This window comes from Myodes glareolus, chromosome 1 (genome assembly GCF_982192425.1).
Source record: "Myodes glareolus chromosome 1, mMyoGla1.1, whole genome shotgun sequence".
NCBI classification, from domain to species: Eukaryota; Metazoa; Chordata; class Mammalia; order Rodentia; family Cricetidae; genus Myodes; species Myodes glareolus.
This window is the reverse complement of record NC_142026.1, coordinates 132013092-132034916: the sequence shown is the minus strand read 5'-3', so window position 1 is coordinate 132034916 and position 21825 is coordinate 132013092. Positions and strand designations below refer to the sequence as shown.

At 42.3% G+C, this 21825-nt stretch overlaps 1 long non-coding RNA gene across 1 annotated transcript in view; it reads left to right on the top strand.

Annotated features, from left to right (window-relative positions):
* The window catches only part of LOC146895794 (uncharacterized), a 140652-nt gene that overhangs the window by 31164 nt on the left and 87663 nt on the right, over positions 1 to 21825 (top strand). The window contains exons 2-3 of the long non-coding RNA XR_015739466.1: positions 7423 to 7650; positions 13154 to 13295. This is a non-coding gene — a long non-coding RNA (uncharacterized LOC146895794). The remainder of the gene's footprint in view (positions 1 to 7422; positions 7651 to 13153; positions 13296 to 21825) is intronic.

Here is a 21825-nt window from a genome sequence, read left to right as displayed (position 1 = left end):
ACCAATACCTATCCTGTCTTCCTTGCCAATCACAGACACCCCTTAGTGACTAGACTTGGCATCCCCCTTGCCATGCTGAGTCTCCGTTATTTTGCAGGGTACAGACGGAACCACATGTAGTGTATCAGACTTCCCCATGGACAAGAGAGCTGGACCAGAATGGCAGGATTTCAGGTCTAGTGGTAGGATGTAGGAGACCTGGCAGGAGAAAAGTTTCCTTAAGGTTTGATGTCTGGCTCTGCACCCCACTAGGTCGGTATGTCAAGCACATCACCTGGCCAAGGCTCAACTTCTTCACCTGGGGGAAGGAGAAGAGCAGGAAGGCTTCCTCAGAGCTGCTCTCATGGCAGCTGGGAGGGACAGTCATCTTCCATTGCCCTGCTTACCCGCTGACTGGGCTGGCCTCAGTCAGACTGTAGCCGCCACTGGCTGTGAGCCTGATGCAACAGTCTCCTGGAAGTCCTAGGAGAACATTCCAGTACATATAACATGACTCAGGGACACTGGCAGAGAGAGGCTAGCAGGAACTAGGGTTGTTAGCATAAGAAAATACGTTTACAAGAAAAAAGAAAAAGAAAAACAAGTTGTGCAGGAAACATACACGCAAATTCGGCCCTTCCTACCTGTCACACATCTGTAACCTCCGTGTATTAGAAAAATATCTGATAAAGGGATTCCCACCATAATAAGTCTGGGGCAAAATGCCTCTTGCCTTTGTTTAAACAAACCCAATGACAGCTTTTGGCTTCGGTGATGGTCAGTTTTAATTGTCAACTTGACACAGTCTGAAGTCACCTCGTCTCAAAGAGGAATTGTGTAGGTAAGGCTGGCCTACAGGCATCTTTGAGAGGGGGTTGTCTTGATTTCCTTAACTGCTGTGGGAAGATGAGCCTGAGAATGGGCAACCTCATTCTCTGGTTTTGGCTACTGGACTGTGTGGGTAGAGAAAGCTGGCTGAGGTCTATGTCTGTATGTACTCATTTCTTTCTGCTCTTCCCTGTGGATGCAACCAGCCTCTCCCACCCTGGCTTTTGCACGGCAGAGGACTTCATGCTGAGTTTGTGAGTCAAATAACTCCCTTCTCTCCTAAAGTTACTCTTTGTCCGGGTGTTTTATCTCAGCCACGGAAATGAAATGAGGACATTATCCTTGCAGAAAGGTTTGTTGTCCCGTGTTCCATCACTGTCTTCACGTGGCGCCCCTTTGCCTCTCTGCACCTCTGCAGCTCTGTGTCTACAATATGAAATGATAGCATTTATTTTGCCCACGCTGACTAAATTTTTAGACCATATAAATTTAGGGTTTTTTTTTTAAGGCTTCCTGTTGCCTTATGCGTTTTGTTTGCCTGAATGAGTTACACCCAGTCCCTGCTTGAATGCATTTATTAAGATTTCATGAAGTCAGCTCTTGATGAATTCACAAGTCAGAGCTGCAACTTTCTCCCTGTTTTTTTTTTTCATATTAAAAAGCGCAGCACCAGCTTTCCATACTGGTGGATGGTAGAGATAAATCGTCCTGTGCCAGCTCATCACCTGGGAGTGACAGAATTGCCGTGGCGTCTCCAGGAGTCTCTTCTTATGAGAAGTGACTTGAGGGAAGCAAATGGGTGATTTACTGTGCAGCAGACTAAGAAGGGAGGCTTTCAAAACGGTAAACATCACAGTACAGCACATCCGGAAAGATTTTTTTCTTTCTGTGTCTGTCTGAGATTTCCACAATTGATGTGAAAGTCGAGAATCTAATGCACAGATTTCTTTGAAGGGGGGGAGTCTGAAAGTGGGGATGACACCCATCCCTGGGGGCTATCAGAGGATGTGGCCCAGCACCAGTCTTCTTCCAGTTGAGAAATTATTTTCAGGAATTTCCTCACTGAGACTTTTAAACCACAGAAATCCGATTTGGAGGATCATGGAGTTATGGTTTTGACTTTAGTATACAGTCTTTTGAGCTAAAGTGGAAGTATGTATTTTGAGAGTTGGGGAAACACATTGTACAGTAATGGACTCTGGGGGCTAGAAAATAGCTTCATGTAACTAAGATGAAGAAAGCTCATGGTAGCCATGTAAATTCTCCGTGCTGACACACAAGGATGGTACCGATAGGACAGCATCAAGGGCTTTATGCTGAGTGAACAACCCAAATACTCAGGAAAGACAAGAGGAGGAAAAAAAGAAATTGACCCAAAGACCTCGCTCCTTGCTATCTTTCATTCCCAACCACTTCTGCTCAACACTTTTGCACGTGTATGTTTGTGATATACTTGTGTGTGTGTGTGTGTGTGTGTGTGTGTGTGCGTGTTCACAAATGTAGGGACCTATGTGTGAACCTGTATGTGGAGGCCAGAAGCTGGTGTCAGGTGTCTTTCTCCATCATGTTCCATTTTCTGTTATGTGGCAGGGTCTGTTGCTGGACCTGGACCTCATCAACCTGGCAAGTCTAGCTAACCAGATCTTCCTGGTCAATGCGGTTATAGGTGATCTACCACATCCACCCAGCTTTTGCAGGGCTATGGAGGTTATAAACTCTACCCCTAGTGTTTGCACAGCAAGTACTTGATCAACTGAGACATGCCCTCCGCCCCATCATAGGCACTTTTGTGTGCCCAATATAATCAATAACAGATATTTCACTTGACTGAATGGCAGCGCGGATCAGATATACAATGCATAGTCTAAAGTTGTAAATGTATCCCCTGTTGATGACTATATAAAATCATTTCAGGGAAATAGAATTTAGGGTCACACGACTATTGAATGGCAAGTTTGAGCTATCAAGATCAAGGCAGATTTTGAGGAATCGTGAAGTCCATGTGCAACAAAGTAAGGGAGGCAGGGATGGAAAATGTGGTCAGAGAGCTTCTCAGAAAACATTTTTATTAATACCTTTGGATCCTGAGTTTTTTGGATAAGATAAGAAGTTATTTAAAAATTTTGATCAGGGAAATTTAAAAAATGTTATAATTTCATACCCTGAAAATCAGACTCTACCTGAACATGTCGCACCTTCTATCTGTCAAATTCTGATTGTCACATAAGTCATCTCCAAATAATTGAGAGAAAGCCACACAAAGACCTCTAAAGTAAAATAAAATAAAATGAAATAAGAAATTACTGGGACTGTCTTGGAGACTGGCTCACTCCTGCTCATCTGTTTGCCTCAACACAATTTGTTGGGAAAATTATCCTTTTACCATTGAAATATATCATTCATTGAATCATTGTAGTCAAAATTAATTAGTCATATATTTGTAGGTTCACCACTAGATTTTTATTTTGCAATATAGGTATCTATACCTATAAATTATACTAATAACAAGCTGTCCTAAAAGATTATGAAATAAAGTAGTGTTAGGTCTATGATTTTGGTTTTATTGCTCAAATCTTGAAGGATAGTTTAAACTCTTTGTACTCCTGTATACTCTTCAGAATCAACATCTGATTTCTACAATTAAAAATGAATGTATTAGAATTTTGATCAAACTCACTACCTGCAAGGCTCAGGGAAACACAGAAAAGGGGTGTGTGGGATGGTTGTAGCAGTCAGGTGTTAGGGAGAACCCAGACAGAACAGTGTCTTCTAGACAACAGAACTGCCCCACTCATGAACTCAATAGCTGTGATCACTTGCATAAGACCTATACAAGATCAAACCAGTCAACAGTAGAATCTGGGGAGAGACTGGGGAATACACTCCACCTGCAGCTGAGGGCTATTGACAGTTAATGGCTTCTTGGGAAAGAAGAATAGGTTTTTATTAATGGTGTGGCCCCTGGTCGATCAACCGTGCTCCAGTTGTCCATGTGTGTATATGCCACCCCACATCTGTGCACATGTTGGCAGCAAATGGTGGAGTCAGTGAGTTATTAAGGAGAAATACAAAGGAGGACATTGAGTTGGGAGGGCTGGGCTGTGGATCTGGACAGAGTGAGAGTGGGGTGAGTGGGGAATGATAGGGATCTAAACATATTTCACACAAATCTGGAATTCTCAAAGGATTACTAAAATTATTACATTAAAAAGGATTTTTATTCCCTAGTGAGCCTGTATATCAATTTGGGAAGAAACCACATTTTAGTATATGTGAGCCTTCCCAACCATGAGCAGGATATAATTGTTTAGATATTTTTATGTGACTCACAGCCACATTTTACAATTTATGAGTCAAAACGTTTGCTTGTACTTTGTTCAATTTATCCCATTTTACGTTTTTCATCCTTTTATAGACTTGTTTTTATCTTAATTTTCAATTCTGTGTTACTCAGAAGAGTGATCAAAGTTTTAGATTGACACTTTAACCTCGTGTTCTTACAAATTTGCTCGTTAGTCACCATCTTTCTATTTTTCCAATTTAAAGTCTTTCATTTTATTTTCTCGCCTTATGCACTGACAAGGTCCCCCAACACAATGTTCCATACAAGTAGTGAGAGCAGAAAGTGGCCTTGTGCCCAGTTTCAGGGGAGAGTCCATGCTTTCCAGTTCAGCAGTGTCAGGTGGAGCAGTTTTATAAATGCCACCTTTATAGATGGAGGGCGGTCCTCCTGCACTGGTTTACTGAGACTTTTAATATGAAAGGGCATTGGTGTTTAGTCAATACTCTGGCTGAACTAGGGATAGAACACAGTTACTGCCACCAATAAACAGCCTCTGTCTCCTTTTACTGCATCGATAGAAATATATTTTTTCTTCAGCTGTTCATATGATTAATTGGATTGATTTAAAAACTCTACCCTTTTAGTTGATGTCTTATATAAACCCCAATTTACCTTAATATTTATAAATTTTTCATTTATCTCCAAATTTCATTTTAGAAATTAAAAAAAAAAACAACGAAGCAATGTCTCCCTCCTTATCCCAGGCTAGCCTTGAACTTAAGATCTTCCTACCTCACCCCACTAAATTCTGGGACGATGGTATGTGCAACCAGATCCAGATCAATGTTTTAAATATCTGTTAAGGTTATTTGTCAGTGTGCTTCTTTGGTATTGGAACTGAGTTTTATTTTCTTACAACTTCTCCTGTTTCTAATAGCAAGCTTGTGAGCTTCATGAGATAGAGTGGATGAGAACACATGCTCTTGTCTCTCTGGCTTTCCAGAAAGTGTGTGTGCGATCAGATCACTGCTTCTTTGTTAAAATTCACTCAGGAAGTCATCTAGATCCAAAGGTTCCTTTGAGGAAAAAAAAATCTACCCATAAGTTCAATGCCTTCAATAGATAGGACTACTCAGATTATCTATTTCTTTTGGAATGCACTTTGTTAGTTTGTGTATTTCAGGAATGTGAGTCTATTTTATCCAGCTTCTCAAAAATACTAACATTAAATTGTACATAGTATTTTTTCGTGCTAATTAATGACTCATTATATTCTCTTATTATTAATATGTAGAAACTATTACAGTATCTATTTTTCTGTTTATATTGATAAGTTTTGTCTTTTTGTTAATCACTCATTGGAGGTTTCATATGATCTTTAAAAAACCATTCATCTTTTATGCTAAAGATTTTCTTTAAATTTTTCATTTTATTGCTCTATACTTTTATCTTATTGTTCTTTTCTTCTACTTTGTGGTTTGTTTGTCTTTTTTCTTATTTATGTCTATGCTCAAATAATTGACATCAGAAATTTTAAAAACCTAGTGCAGGAATTTAATGAAACAAATCCCCCTATAAACACTTTCCTAGTTGTTTTCCATGGATTTTTATGTAGTGTGTGTTTATTTATTGAGAAAAATATTTCTCAGTTTACTTGTTGGATTTTGAAAATATGTCTGTATTTTGAGATTGTTTTTTAAAGAAGTCTGTCTTTTATTATTTCTAGTTCTGTTTCAATATGGATGGGTGACATGACTTGTATGTTTAACCTTTATTGTGTTGTTCTTTATAATCTATTTTGGTAAATATTTCACATGCACTTGAAAAGATTATGCTGTCTTTTGTTTGAAGTGGTATCCTACTAATGCCAGTTAGAATTTTTCTTTAAGTTTTGCTCAAGTAACAAATGCCTTTGCCTTACTGATATCCCACTAGTTACTAAATGCAGCAGACACTGTAGAAGAAAAGATGAGAGACTTTGTAGGAAGACAAGTAGAACGTATTAAAGATCAGTGTGCTAGGGTGGGGAGAGGGGAGGATTGCATGTGCGGATAGAAGGATTGAAGAAAATTACTTGGAAGAATGAGAAAAAGCTCTTATTAATGAAGTGGGGGCAAAGCTCCCTGCTTTCTTGGTGTATGTCATCTCCAGTCTTTACCAACATCACTCCCCCAGGCTCTGGGTTGCTTTTCCATGAGCTTTGGTTTGGATCTGTCTGGCTGCAGTAGGCTAGGGTGGCCAGTGAAATCTTGCTGATTTGTCTTTCCTCTGAGAACAAGGTACGATGTTGATTCTTGCTCTAAGTCTGCAAACACCTCCTTGATTACTCTGCTCCCTCGGTTAGTTGTCTGCACTACATAAAATGGAGGGAACACAAGGTTTTATACAGAGAGAGGAATCGCTCAGGGGTCCTGCTGAGTTCCTTCCTCGGGTCACCTCAGCTGCCACCTCCTTGTGCTCCCATTGCTTGGTGTTTTACTCTCTATGACTCTATGCTGGTTTTACTTAAATTTCCAGGTCCATTACTACCTTGCGTGGATTGACTATTCTATTGATTCTTCCGTTTCAGCACCTAGCATAAGATCAAGTACATAAACCTCTTAAAAGTCATTATTCAAGTTGGATAACCTTATGACCTGTTTCCTTGAATCTTTGAAATATGGACAATTGCAAAACTTCTAAGCATGTGGGAATATAGCAGAAATCGGGTGTGTACCTTTCCGTTATTGGGGATCATGGCTTACATCATCAGTTGTTAGGATTCTAGAACCTTGAATCCAAATGTGACTTTGAACTTCCTAATAAGGCTTCAGATATCTCCTGGCAGCAGACACCAGTTCGCTCTTAGAGTAAAGCTTCACCCGTGAATTAGCATGACCTTTCCTTAGAAACAGCTATGTATTTATTTATTCAGCGAACATGAACATGCCAATTATTATACACTAGTGTCATTCCAAACATTTCAAGATAGTAACTGCTTTGTCTCTATTACAACACATGATTTAAGAACTTTTATAGTCCCAATTTTCCTGAAGAGGAAATTGAAGCCCAGAAAGGTTAAACGACCAGTAAGTGGCACACGGGGCTCTCACCCCTGAGATCTGGCTCCTGCATCCACATTCTTCATGGTTAACACTATGTCTCCTGTGTGGCCTGTGTCGACACAAATGTGCCTGCTGATGAGGGAGCAAGTGGCAGGAAGGGACAGGCTGGAACAGATGGGACCCAGAGTTAAAAGACTCTCGGGTCGCTTAGCATGCCGGGGAATAATACCAATCACCGTCTTGATTTATTCATTTAAAAATACACACACTGCCCTTTCTGCGTTCCAGGCTGGGCTGGGAAGGACAAACAGACAGTGAGCCAAGCAAAGCACAAGACATTTGCCTGCTGCCAGATGTCACCAGTGACAACACAGACAATAATGTTTATGAGAGCACTGCTGAATCCAGGACCTGCCAGCCACAAAAGCAGAGTGGATGCCCTAACCTGGATACTTTGGGAAATAAGAAGGACCAAAACCCTGGAAGCACAGCTGGGAGAGGTTGGGTAGTCGGCAGGTGAGTTACATCTTTATCCTCATCTATCCCTGGTGGTCACAGGAGCCTCTGTGCAGGAGGTGATCCTGTGCTCTCCTGCAGCTTTTTCTAGGGCACAGAGATTGCGTCTGGTCCCCTACAGACCAGGGCTGAGCTGCCTTAAGAGACAGAGCAGTTAAAGAGGCCAATATCCCAGGCAGCATTTTATGTCAAGCAGAAGAATCAGGAAACACACAAGCTTGTATGGCAGTCAGCAACCAAAAAGACATTCTCTCTTTTCACTTTCTTGTTTGTGTTAAATACCCAGCTGCTCCCCTCCCCACCATGCAATGGAATCTAACAATACCAGAGGAATTTTGTCCTTCTACATAGGGAATATCCTGGATTCTCTTGCAGGAGATCAGACTGCATGGGTGAAAGGAGTTAAATTTCTTTATCATATCAGATCTTGAGAACTAGCTAGTCAGCCTGGCCTTTATCCACTCCTTGCTCCGGGTGCCGCACAGAACCCAGCAGAAGTGCTGAGCACCAACTTAGACGACATGCTTAATTATACTTAAAGCATGGTGGTTACCTAGACCAAAGGGGGAGGGGCTATCTTATTTGTCATTGCACAAGAGCATTCATTCTCAGGTCTAATGTGTATGGGGCGTGCTCCATCAGATAAAAATTTTAAGAAAAAAATCTCTTCTTGTCAAATTCTACTTTGCTCTTCAAAGCCTTTTAGACAGTTTGTTTCTCAGCAGCCGCAGAACAAAATATGGCCAGTTCACATGTTTTACTGGGTGGCTCTGCCTCTCTTTTTCCTTGTTTGACAAAGAAGGTTGCCTGTGAGTATACATGCATTCTGGTACCCGGGAGGTTCGGTGGGGTGGGGCATCTCTGCTCAAAACTCTGGCAGCCAGGAGAGACAGCACCACAGTGAACGGGGACTCACTTACCTGAGCACAGGTTGTATGTGCATGAATCCCTGTATGCACTCTGCGTGCCTCGAAGTGTGGCTCTTTATTCTGTACAGATGGGCAACGGAGAGGCAGGAAACTCAATTCCAGAGCTTCCTGCCATGGCATTTACCTGTAGGACATCACAGTTTAGAAAGAGCATCATGCCCGAACAATATCAGTTCCCCAAAGGAAAAAAAAATGACCCTGATATTGGTCCTCTGGACAATATGAATTTGATATGTCAGAGCCGTTCCAACTTCCAGCTACCAGATGTCTGTAAAAATTCATAGCAGGCTATTAAATTTAGCAGATCCTGTCTTAATTAGATTAGCTTTTGCACAGCGTGAGGGCAGAGCATCTCGCTGATGGAGGGTTTCTAAAGATACCTGATGGGATTTCTTTATGGAAGATGGGCTTTCTTTATCCATGGAGACCAATGAACAGGGGGTAAAAGATATTCTACTGTATAATAGTATAGAAATGTGGTCATGATGTATCAAAGGAGAAGCACAGGCTTCGTTTCATTAACGTTTCCTCTTTATTTGGCTTGAATACAGATGGGAAGAGGGGTGTGAGCAAAGATAGAAGAAGGATGTTCAAAATAACCATCCAGGAAAACAGAGGAAGGGAGGTGGGAACCTACAGGCAAATTCTTGTCTCCAAATCCCCCAATAAATCTAGAGCCAAAGAATGCTGTGTTCAGGAGCCTGTCAGGAGTCTGTCAGTGTCTGATTCTCTCTCTCTCTCTCTCTCTCTCTCTCTCTCTCTCTCTCTCTCTCTCTCTCTCTCTCTCCTCCACCCCCTTCTTTCCAGACAAGAAACAACACTGCACAGTTTATCTTGGGCTGGTTTTACATGATTAAACTTGGCATCTATTCTCTCTGCTTAAGGTCACTAAAACAGTAACTCACGTTACCGAAGCCGACAGCTGGAAGCTCCCTTTGCTTTACCTCCCTTCTCCTGCCTACGACAGGAGACCTAATTCATATGTTTTGTGAAAACCTGACTGGGTGCATATGGGATAATGGGTCTGAGAGCCAAGCAACTGGGGCACGGGTTACTCCATAAGGGAAACAGATATGGGTGATTTTTCTTAACCTCAGCTACACCAGCAGAAAGATCACAATCTCAGAGACCTTCTTCCCTGGTGTGGGGGGTCAGTGGAGGACTGTGGGGACAGACAGCAAAAGCAACAGGCATTTGCTTCCACCTCACAACCTCCCTGCTCGTGGGCAGGAGAATTTAGATTTTTTTTTCAAGGCCGAAAGCACACGAAAACATGGCGAGGAATGCGGGTAGAAAGAACGGCCCATCATTTATTCCCAAGGCTGGCTGATCAGATTCCCATCATACCCAGGCAGGGTTACTAGGCAACTGATTAAATAAACGTGCAGGTCCTACAAGCGAGCTTGCAATTAATGAACTTAACCATTTTCATTCGACTGATTTCTTCCCTTTTCCACCTCAACCCACGTGGAGATTGGGAAATGCGAGAAGCATCAGGGATTTTCTTGAGGTAGGAGGAGGCGGTTGAGACCCATTTTGCCTTCTTTCCTTGATTCCCTGTAGTTCTTCCCAGACACGGAGTAAGAGACCTGGCACAGCAGGTAATTGACATTTTAGGTAAATAAGGAAAAGTACATAAAAGGCCGGAAAGAGTGCCGGGCATATCACCATGCAGACTCTGAGATGCTTCCTAATAATGCCATTGCTGAGTAGAACAAGATGAAAAAGAATTTACACTACGGAAAATCATGGTGTGGCAGATGCCAAGTGCAGTAGTTTGTACGTAAATGGCCCCAATATTCTCATAAGGAGTGGCATTGGGAGGTGTGGTCTTGTTGAAGTAGGTGTAGCCTTGTCTGAGGAAGTGTGTCACTGTGTGGGGGGCAGGCTTTGAGGTCTCCTTTGCTCAGTCTTCCCTCAGCTTGACACTGAGACTGCTTCCTGTCTATAAGATGTAAGACTCTCAGCTACTCCTCCAGCACCATGTCTGCCAGGCTCCCTGCCATGATGATAATGGACTAAACCTCTGACACTGTAAGCCACCATCTTAATTAAATGTTTTCCTATATAAGAGTTGCTGTGGTCATGGTGTCTCTTGATAGCAGTAAAAACCCTAAGACACCATGCAAGATCCAGGCACAGGTTGGATGCATGTCTCTCTGTGCTATGAAATGAAGAGGCAAATTTCTTCCCAGCCCAGGTAGTCAGGGAAGCTTTAAGTCATGTCCTGAAATTTGAGTGGGTGGACCAGGATAGAACCACTGTGGATAGGCATTTCCCGAGGGAGTCTGCTGCAAATAAGGAGCCAGTAATCCTGGTTATTTTGCCACTAGTTTGGTCTTGCAGCCATTGATTTGAAGTAATCAAAAAATGGTATGAGTGGCCCCAGAGCAATGGGAAGGGTCAGAAAATCAAGGTCCATTTGTACAGTCTGGAATTTGAATTGGGTGATGGAAGGTTTGGCAGAATTTAGCAACGGGAGTAAGTGGATGTAGCTTCTTCTGTCTCATGGAACTCAGTCTCTGACATGGGAAGAACAGAGAAGACAGTGGAAGGGAGCCTGTTGAAAAGGGAGAGCCGGAAGTGAGGCAGAATGCTGAAGAAGAATGAGATAACAGAGGCACGGAGCAGTTTGGCCTGTGTCCTTGGCCGTGGCCTTGGCCATGTCTAGGAATGGACGGTAGGAGGGCAAAGCTGGCAGTCAACATCTGGATTGCGTAGATGGAAGGGGTGTTCACTGAAAACAAGAGAACAGAAGAAGAAAGAGGGAGGCTGGGGAGGGAATTCTATTTTATACTTGCTGCATTTGGGGTTTTCTACATTCTGCAGGCTACTGGTTCAATTGCACAATTTCTTAGTATTTTCCTTAGAGGCAAGGGTTAGAAAGTGATCCTTTGACAATCTAAGCTTCAAACCAAACTCCTTTGTTGTTCTGGATTTCCAGGGAGTTTCTCTCTCTTTCTTTTAAAATGAGCATGTATTACAGGTACAAAATAATGGTTTTCATTGATATTTTCTTTTAAGGATATTGTTTATCCTGATTATATTCACACCCCCTCTTGCTCCCTTCTTTCTTTCCCCTTCCCTCATCTTCTATTTTTCATGTTTTGTTTTCTTCATCTAAGACTCCACCTATGAGGGAATACACATGGTATGTGTCTTTCTAATGGGTCTCTAGTCTGACTTGTTTTGCTTAGTGGGTGTATTTTCTGGCAAAGGAGATGGCTTTTGTTCTTTGTAATGTTTTAGTAATAGTGCATTCACGCTGCATTTTCTTTATCCATTCCTCCTTCAATGAGCACCAAGGCTGACCTGGATAGCACTGTATATAGTTCAGTGTCCTAACATCTCTGCAACATGCTGAGCCTGATTCCTTTAGGGTACATACCCAGAAGTTACAGTCTGGGTCTCATGAGCCCTCTACTCTAGATTTTGTGATTCTATACTGATTTCTATCCTGGCTGCACCAGCTTACATTCTCACCAGAAGTGTATGAATGTCTCTTTCCCCCTATATTGTCAGCATTTGCTCTGTGCTTTCTTGGTGATAGCCTTCTGACTGGGAGTAGAGAGGATCTCATTGTAGCATGGTTTTCATTCTCCTATTGGCTAAAGATGCGTAGCATTGTCTTCATGTATTTAGTGCCCATTTGTACTACTTTTGAAAACACATTTATTGAATTTGTTTGCACATTTATTGATCTTATAATATGCTAGTTTGATGTTTAATTTTTATGTGTTGCTTTAATATTCATCTTCTCTAAAATAAAGAGTTGCCAAAGACTTTCCCCGTTTATAGGCCGTCCCTTCGTTTTGTCAGTCATCTCCTCTCCTGTGCAGAAGGGTTTAAATTTCATGCAATCTGTTTGTGACTATTAGAGGAAGGTGGGACAAAACCTTCCAGCTAGGAAATGAAGTTGCTATGTTAAAAATGGAACAGTATGGACTCACCCACAGACAGTAGCTATCACTCTGGATGATGCTGTGTGGCCTGTGTGCTGAATCGGATGCAGTCACCAGTCTCTACCATAGCATCCACCAGCCTCTACCGTAGCATCACAGATGAGGAGAAACATGTTAGATCTGGGACCACAGGAAAAACTCTTAACCACTGCGGGTGGTTACACAAGTCTGGGATCCTCCAGGCTTCAGAGCAAAGGCTGTTTGCTTTCACAAAATTGGAATGATTATAGTCTTGCTCATCTTGTCTGTCTCAATGTGTAGGTGCCAACTTAGGAATGTTTGGGTGAAATATCAAAGATAGTCCTGTATGCTAGCTAAGTCTACCCAGGATGGCTCGGGAAGCTCTGTAACACACAGAACCCACAAGCTGTAGGAGGATGCTTTTATGGTTAGTGTTTATCTACGACACAAACATGATATACCAGGGCCATATGCCTACTTCTTCATTTTAAGAAATCTTTAAAATTAGTTGTCTAACAGAATGCTTCAAGCCAGGTGCTTCATACACAACAGAAGTTTAGCTCTCAGGCCTAGGGGTTGCAAGCCTAAGACTGAGGTGTCAGGTCATATGAAGACCCAGAGTCTAATTAAGGTTTATGTTCTTGCCCACAGATAATGCCTTCTAGCTGTGGCCTCACATGGCAGAAGAGACAAGGGATTCCCACAGCCTCATTCATAATGGTGGAAACCCCATTCGTGAAGACTCCATCATCTTGATCTCGTCACATCTGATTACCTTCTCACAGTTCCACCAGTCAGTGCCGCTGCACTGATGACTAAGTCTTAGCAGAGGAACTGGGGGACCACACGTCTGGTCATGGCATTGTGTGCTTGCATTGTTTTCTGAGTTTACTGTTTGAATGCTTCATGAATACTAACTATCCTTTCACCAAAATAATTACTTGTTCATTTTTTCTTCCTTCATTTCTCCTTCTACCTACCTATCTCCTTCCTTCTTCCCTCCCTCCTTCCCTCCCTCCCTCCCTCCTTCCCTCCCTCCCTCCCTCCTTCCCTCCCTTTCTCCCTCTTCCAACAACAACCTCCGTCTGTTGTTGGAAGCCGTTTGTTGTTCCCAGCTGCTTAGCCCCAATATAATCACACAGAAACTTATTATTTAAATCACTGCTTGGCCCATTAGCTCTAGATTCTTATTGGCTAATTCTTACATTTTAATTTAACCCATCTCATTTAATCTGTGCATCACCATGAGGTTGTGACCTACCAGCAAAGTTTTAGCATGTCTGTCTCTGGCGGCAGCTCCATGGCTTCTCCTGACTCTGCCTCCTTTCTCCCAGCATTCAGTTTAGTTTTCCCAGCCTAACTCTACTCTACCCTATCAGGCCAAGCCAGATTTTTTATTCACCAATGGTATTCATGGCATACAGAGGGGAATCCCACATCATCTCTTCCTTACTTCCTTTCTTCTTCCCTTTCCCCCACCTCTTTCTGGTCTCTGTCTCTTCCCTCTATCTCCATGTGTCTCTGTTCCCCCACACACACTTTTCCCTTCCCCTTCTCCCATTCCCCTCCCTCCCTTTCTCTCTTTCTCTCATTGATTGCTTCTCCCCAACACAAATGCCTGCTAAAATAGCAGAGGAAGCCTTCATGTGCATGGAGCACCTTTCACTTATAAAGGCCATTAGTGTTCATTACTGGTGTTCAAACCCTCTTTACCCTAACCCTTAAGAGTAACACCCATTTATTTCCCGTTTGTCTGGTGGGAAGATCCTAGTACCCTTTAAAGTTTCCCCCTTCTGTGAGGAACTGGAAGAAGAAAAGAGGTGACTCTCCAGTGTTCAGGGAGAGAGGCTCCAAGAGGGGTCTCTAGAGGGGAGCAAAGAAGGGAAGAACCTGTTAGCTGTTTTTAAATATAATATTAAAAAGGTCATGGTTTATTTTTATTTTAGACAATTTGAAGTTTTCTTTTTCTTCTATGCAATTATTTTTAAATTCTCTATTTTCTTTTTGAAATTCACTTAGATATTGCATGTTTGTGTTCTCTTCTAATCCATGGGCTCTGGGGCTTGGACTCTTATCCACAGGCTCTGTGACAAGTACCTGCATTCAGAATGCATTCAGATCTCACTGTGAGCTTTGTTTCCTCTCCTCATCCCTCTTCCCCTTCTTCCATACTCCTCTCAGCCCTCAGCTGTGTGTTACCCTGCCAGACGAGCATACTTAACTCTTTTGTAGTTTCCCTTAGGTTGGACATTTTCACACCTTCCTCTGCTCAGCCACAAACCTTGGTCACTAGCCCCTAGTCCGATTTTCTACAGTTTCTATAATTTTCCTATTTGTGCATTATTATGTAAATTGGACTATAATGCATGTAACCATTAGGAACTGCCCACCCACTCAGAGCATCTTTCCCTAGACATTCTCCTGGGCTGCGTGTAACACTGTGGCATAGCTTATGACAGTTTAATTGTTCACACATGGAAGAACGTACATGCAGTGGGATGGTTGTGAATGGCTATGAACACTGGCCTATGTTGTTAGGGTTTGCAACTATAGGGGAACGTATGGTCATTCCCTTAGGCCCAAGTGTTGGGATATTTGTTTCCCTGCTGCTGGCACTGATTCTGTTGGTTATGGACTTTTAGCAGAGTGTGCTAAATGAATTACTGGGAGAAGGGTTCTATTTTATTTCTTTCCATACCCCTACTTCCTTACCAGCCCAGATGTGAGTCATATCTCACCGCCATAGTTAAGAGCTGCCTCTCCATGATGAACTTAATCCCTTTGAACTCTGAGGTAAAACGTCTTTTCTTTTCAGAGTGCCTTTAGCCAGGTACTTTATCACAACCATGAGAAAGTAATTAATGAGGAATACAAATGTCTATATGGGCATAACTTTCTCTGGGACAAAATGCAGCTTTACTGAAAGTACAACTGAGAGTCATTTTCAGCATCCATGACTCTTAAAATGTAGCTTGGCTGTTAGTTAATTTTGTGTGAAATATGTATAATTTGCTGTATTCTGTCATCGTTGTGATTAAAGGTCTTTTATTTTAATTGCTTTTCTACTTTAGATAGACTCATTTTCTTCGTCTTCTTCTGGTTCTCTTAAGATCTTTTGCTTTGATAGTCTTTAGACATGTTTTCTTTTGTGCCTGAAAAATTTAAAAACCATTTAATTTTTCAAAAAAAAAAGTTATTGCTATGTGTGTGGACTTATGTGAGTGTATGTGCAACATGTGTGTTCAGGAGTCCACAGCACCTTGAAAAAGTCATCATTGGCTCCTCTGGAATTGGAGTTACAAACAGTCTTTAGTCACCTTGTGGGTGCCGAGAACCAAACCTGGGTTCTCTGCAAGATCAGCTGCTGCTTTTACTTACTGAACTATCTTTCTAATTTCTGAAATCACTGCTTAAATTACATTTATTTATTTGCTTATTTATTTATATCTCTTTCTGTGTTTATATCTGTGTGTGTGGGGGGGTGTCTATCTGTCTGTTCTGTTTGGGAGTGGGATGAGGATGAGGAGGTCAGAGGACAGCTTGCAGGAGTGGATTCTCTCCTTGCAGCTTATGGGTGCCAGGTTCAACCTTGGCAGCAAGCACCTTAATTCACTGAACTGTCTCACCGGCCCTATTTGGAATCTCTAAAATCCATGAATTGTAGGATTAATTGTTTCATCATTTGTGGAAGCCTTTTATCATAATCACATTCACTTTTATTCTTTCTCATTAAAATTCTGCCCGGATTTCTGAAGTTAGAGCTTTCTCCTTCTATTTTCTATTATTTTAAAAGACATTCTCAGATGTTCATCTCTTTGCTTTTGTTGACTTTCTCATATTTTTAATTTAGAAACATCTCTTTTGTGTCTTATGTACTAGAACACCTTTCTTTGGTTGCCTGCCCTTGGTAACTTAGTTATGTAGATTTTTTTGATATCTCATGTTTGACTGTCTGCTCTTTTTGCCACGGCAGGTTGCATTGTGAGCCCTTGCTTTTGGGTACCTCATCTATGTGGCTCTCTTGCTGCCTGGGTTGAAGATGTGTCCTTCCCCAGGAACTCCCTATTTGCCTGAAAAGGGTACTTTAGGGAATTACCAGTCTGCATCTGCTTTTGTACTTGAGTTCTTTACTTCAGAATTACCAGGGCAATTAAATAGAGTTGACTGAAACCTGGAAACCACACAAAAGCAGAAGCTTTTAAAAGAATAATTCCAGGGATTTATTTTTAGGTTTTGGCCTATTCAGTCTGGGAAGGCAGACTGAAACATCATAATGTATACTGCATGGATGCGCTTTAATACCCCAGCAAACTGGTGCTGATAAAAAAATAGGTTCATCAAGATGCCTTTACCTATAATCCATTTTAGAATCAAGGCATTTTTCTCCGCTGTTGGGAGTGCTGCAGACTAAAAGCAGACTCCTAGGAATTGCCCTCAGCTCAAAGACATGCCCCTTTCAAAGGCCAACCCACATCCTACAAGATAGGAAATCTGGGTCTCCTCCACCCCAATATAGAACCCCTTTGAAGACTCGCTCACTGTGAGAGCAGCCTGTGAAATCCTGAATGCTCCTGTGACGGGCAGTTTTAACTGTAAACTTGGCACAACCTGCAATTGCCTGGAAAGAGAGGCTTTGTGAGGAAGTATCTATATCATGTTGGCCTTTGACCCTGTCTGTCAGGAATTGTCTTGATTATTAATTAAAATAGGAAGATTGAACTCACTGTGGGTGGTACCATTTTCTAGGTTGGGCCTTATATAAGTGAAGAAAGCTAGCTGAGTATGTATATGTGCAAGCAAGCAAGAAGGTATTTATTCTCTTTGATCTCTTTGATCTTGACTGTGATGTAACTAGCTGCTTGAGTTCTTGCCTTGAATTCCTGAAATGAGAAGCTGTATCTGGAACTATAAGCCGAATCAACCCTTCCTCCCCTATGTTGGTTCTGGTCAAGATTTTTTTTTTCCACAGTGGCAGTAATGAAGCCAGAGCACTCTCCTTTCATAAAACCATGTCTCTGGGATGACTTCAGATTGCTCTGGTTATACTTCCTGAGTCATGTATTCAGAGGTCCTCATTCTCTGTCCTTCTGTGGCTAATAAGACTTCTGTCACATCAGGGTCAATCACCACTTTATTTTCATTTCCTTCCCTCCTCCTCCTCCTCCTCCTCCTCCTCCTCCTTCTTCTTCTTCTGAGAGAGAGAGTAAAGTATCCAATATCTGTGATATGTTTGTGTGCATATACATGTGCATACATGTGTGTGTGCATAAGTGTGTACATATATATGGAAACCAGAGATCAAAGGTAAAATAAATGCTGATTGGCCAGGCAGGAAGCATAGGTTGGAAAACCAGACAGGAAGTAGAGGTGATGCAATGAGAACAGGAGAATTCTGGGAAGCAGGAAGCTTCTTACACATCCCTGCCCAGACCACCGAAGAAGCAACATGTGAGCTGCCACGCTGGAAAAGGTACTGAGCCACATGGCTAACATAGATGAGAATAATGGGTTAATATAAGCTATAAGAGTTAACAAGAAACCTGAGCTAATGGGTCAATCAGTTTATAATCTTATGGAGTCCTGTATGTGATTTTCTTTGGTGCTTGCCGGCTGTGGGATACTGGGCAGGACAGATACCCCAACAAGCCAGCCCAACATGTTACACCCTCCTTTATTTTCTGAGATGCGTTCACAGAACCTGGAGCTTACTGGATGGCTAGTGAACCCCAGCATTTTTGTGGTTTCCTTCTCCTTTCTTAGTGCACAGGGTACCGATCTGCCAAACTCAGATCATGATGCTTCTGTGCCAGTCACTTTACCCCATGCCATTTCCACCTTACTTCATAAGACAAACTCTCTCACTGGACGTGGAACTTGCTGGATTAGCTAGACTGGCTGGCCAGCAAGCCCCAGAGACTCCCCTGTTTCTGTGTCCCTAGTGTTTAGATTATATGTGTGTGCTGCTTCACTTGGCTTGTTTTTGTGTGTCCTGGGGATCGAAACTCAGGTTATCATGGTTGCACAACAAACAGTTTACTAACTGAGCTTCCCTAACCCCAATTTCTACTTCTCAACATCTCATAGGGACTTAGTTGACCGTCTTGTAAGTCCAAGTTTGCAAAGAGGGGTGTTGTTTATTGTGAGTTCAGTGTTTCTAGGTGCAGTGTAGTGACAGGACTTTGAAGGTACACGGGTCCTGCACGGCAGCACAGGTAACTGGCATGAGGGAGTCTGATGGACTCATTGTGTATAAAACCGTCATTATTGTCACTGAAGGTCCTAGTGATCCTGCCTAAAGACAGCTGTGTTGTTTCTCCCTTTGCCAGTTTTATGGGTGTATGTTGTAGATGATTTTTGTAGACATTCATCTTTGTAAGTAAAGCTCTCTCCACCCCAGGAGTGGAGGATGTGATTCAACTCAATGTGGGATTCCTCTGGCGGCAGCTCCCCCACCTCTCTGATGGTGAAATATTTCTTTGATCCCTCCAGTTTGACTCAAGGACCTTATTTTTTCCACAGGAAAAGGAAACCATTAACATTTTCCTAAGGAATACCTGTAGCTGTAGCTGCCATTTTAAGTAGAGCATACATTTAAAAATAGATTTGATAAAGTTTAAATGTGAACATAATAAAAACATACCAATTTTAAATATACCTTTGACAATTTCCTGGGCCCATGTAGCCACCACCATGCAAAAATAGAACACATTCTCCACTCTGGTTCTCTGGGTCATTCTGGGTCAGTGTTATTGACACCGCTGGCCACCAGGTGACCCCTGACGTGTACTGTCTATATCAGTTCTATATGTAGCAATGGAAGCTGTCCATTTGATCAAGGAGAATATGTGCCTGTAGATCTATTTCCTCCTGCTCAACATTATGTTTGGTGAGTCCCTCATGTTGGGATGAGTCCCTCCATGTTTGGGTGAGTCCCTCTATTTGGGGGTGAGTTCCTTCATTTTGGGGTAAGTACCTCCATGTTGGGGTCTTCCCATGTTGGGATCCCTCTGTGTTGCGTTCCCTCCGTGTTGCATTCTCTCTGGGTTGGGGGTCCCTCCATGCTGGGGTACCCCATATTGAGGTCCCTGTGTTGGGGTCCCTCTGTGTTGGGGTCCCTCCATGCTGGTCCCCCCATGTTGAGGTCCCACCTCCATGCTGGGATTCCCCCATTTCACATCTATCAGTAGTGTCTTCCTCTGCATCACTGAGTCACGTTTTATTAAGCCTAGGCATCATGATTCTTTGTTTTCTCTTCTCAACTGATGGACAATTGAACTGTTTATGATTTGTGATGGGTAAAGTAGCTGCAAATATTTAAATTTTCCTGCAATCTTTTTCCATGTACCAAAAGATTTTTTTTTAAGTCTATACCCCATCATGGAGCTTATATTTCCCTTGTGTTTCCTTTGGTGCCTTTTGTTGTTATATCTTTTGTCGTTGTTTAGAAATGACTTTGTTGTATAGCCCAGGGTGCTTTGAACTCAGGATCCTCCTGGCTCAGCTTCCTAATTGAGATATATGACACTATATTTGGCTCTTTGAGGTATACATGATTAGATAATATTAGGCTATGTTACCCCACTGAGTTTACCTTTTCTGTAAGAAAAACTTCCTGAGCCATATATAAGAATGAAAAACCAACAAGTTTTTGTGAGGATGTTTCAAATATTACTCTAATTATTGCTTTTTAAGTTAGCTTGTCCTTTTTACATAGTTAATTGCATCTATATATCTGTGTGTAGTGTCAAACAATTTGGAAACCATTTTCTATTTCTCACTGAATTTATTTCCTCCAACAAAAATATAAATAAGTTTCTTACTCTTGCATGTCCCTCCTTTCTGCTACCACGAGGCTCTCCTTTCCTGTGGGACTTGGATGGTAGCCACTGGGTATTTGGGGCTCCTTATCAGGAGACAGGCAAAGGAAGCCTTGTGGAGCTGGGGAACAGGACTGAAAGAAATAAAGGAGGTAGGCAGGACTGTGACTAAGCAAGATGGAGCCCAAACTAGGCACAGAAAGAACTTCCTGAAGGCAATAAGTGTGTGGGGGGGGGAAGTTCTTCAGTGTTTAAAGAAGCATAAAGTCAAGCCACCATTTTATCATAGAAAGGATTTCTCTGCTCTGTTTCTTTCTAATCTCCTTATGCTTGGCATCTTGGAGTGAGGTTTTCACCTCACATTCATCCTCAAGGCTGGAGGAGACACTCCATCCCTTGCCCTGTCTCATTCCTGTTGGATCTCAGCATCCTTTGACTTGTACCTAGACCACTTTGTTCTTCAAGCCAGAGCTTCAGATCTTTCTCTGTTCAGTCTTCACAAGACCTGTTCTCTGTATGCATTGTCGCCTCTTTAAGGATATTTATAATGATGTTTAGGGCTCAACTGTTAATCTGGGGAAATGCTTCCATATCAAGACATCTAAATAAATATCACTTAGAGATTATCACTCTATTCCTATTCTATCTCTCCCACGTATTTCATGGAGTCCTCCTTGGACCTTACTCTTATAGTGAGGATATAATTATAGAAGAAATATCAATTCCTGTCCTTCTTACAGGCTTTGTCTGATGAGGGCATGGCCTCCCCTTATACTTCCCGGTGCCCAGTCCTAAAACTCTGCTCTTCTCATGTTAATGGTCTCCACACTGCTGCCCAGTGAGGTCTCCATAAGGTACCAACTTCTTCCTTCATCACGCCAACTTCTATCTTCTGTCAGACACCACAGTCCAACTAGTGATGTCAGTGAGGGTTGACGCGCGCTGGAAACTCTCTTTTCCTTTCTGTGTAAAGGATGCATGCATGTCTTGAGTAGGAGCAGAGAGTCCCAATCTGAAAGCAGTCATGCCAATCTTATGTACGTCAAGTCTAGTAAAATTCAAAATCATTGTTTTCTTAACAAAGCAAACAGAATCCTTGAGAGTTGGTAGTAACTCAGATGTCACTGGCCAAGGTAACAAGGTTAGAAATTGGAGAGCAGTTTGGAAACGAAGCTCATCCATACATGGGTAGGCTAGTGTCCCTGTGTGAGACTTTCTTAGTCCTCCAGGCTCTGCTGATGCCCACAGGACTTTTAGGATTTCCCCGGGGTGGGAGGCAAAATTCCCACCTATGGGAAAGTTTGCCATAGAGTAGACCAACAGCTTCTGGGCCAGTAGCTGCTCCCAGTGACCTTGTACAAGTATCTCAGTCAGTGTCCCCTCACAACCAGGGTCATGGGTATGATTGGACCCTGAGATGTTTCCAACACTTCAGAAGGCTGAGTGAGAATCTGTAGTGAGGCGGAGATGGCTAAACACAGTCCTCAGGCTGTTTTGTTTGGGGTG